This window comes from Orycteropus afer, unplaced genomic scaffold (assembly GCF_000298275.1).
Source record: "Orycteropus afer afer isolate SDZICR_OR568_19922 unplaced genomic scaffold, OryAfe1.0 scaffold00236, whole genome shotgun sequence".
NCBI lineage: Eukaryota > Metazoa > Chordata > Mammalia > Tubulidentata > Orycteropodidae > Orycteropus > Orycteropus afer.
The window spans coordinates 1,035,982-1,036,562 of record NW_006921823.1 but is presented as its reverse complement, the minus strand read 5'-3'; the positions used below and the strand labels follow the sequence as shown (position 1 = coordinate 1,036,562).

General features: G+C 38.6%; 1 protein-coding gene across 1 annotated transcript in view; it reads right to left on the bottom strand.

Moving 5' to 3' along the window:
- Positions 1-581, bottom strand: part of PRKDC (protein kinase, DNA-activated, catalytic subunit) — a 550,241-nt gene that overhangs the window by 427,154 nt on the left and 122,506 nt on the right. The window lies entirely within an intron of this gene.

The window sequence follows — 581 nt, the reverse complement described above, 5'->3', positions numbered from 1 at the left end:
AAATTTTGGTCAATGACATGAGACAAAGTATATGTGAACTGCTGTATGAAAAGTGAATTTACTCTGTAAATCTTCACCCCAATCAAAATAAAATTAAAAAAAAAAAAACCCAATAATGAACAGAATTACTGGTCAGATGGAGTCTGGTGAGACCCACAATACTATAGCCCTGGGATACATTCAGGGCTTGGAATAAAACTCACTCCCAGGCACTGGCTCTCAGCCCAATAGTAAACAAGACTGTACACACAGATCACTCAACACAGGGTGGCGCATCCACATACTCCATGGAAATGCATCTCTTGAAGCGATCTACCACAGCGGACCAAAGGGGCAACATTCACATAAGGAAATGCAGGGCACACAGGAGTGCATAACTATGATGGACACGGGTGGGGGGGATTACTTGACAGGGAGGGGAGGAGACTGGATTAGGTTTGGGTATGGTAAATGGGGAGTGAAACTAAATATAAACGTAATGTTGAATGTAAAATATAAAATAAACTCTGCCCTGTAAACTTGTACCTAAAGCACAGTAAATAAATAAATAAATAAAATGTTTATATATATATATATATATA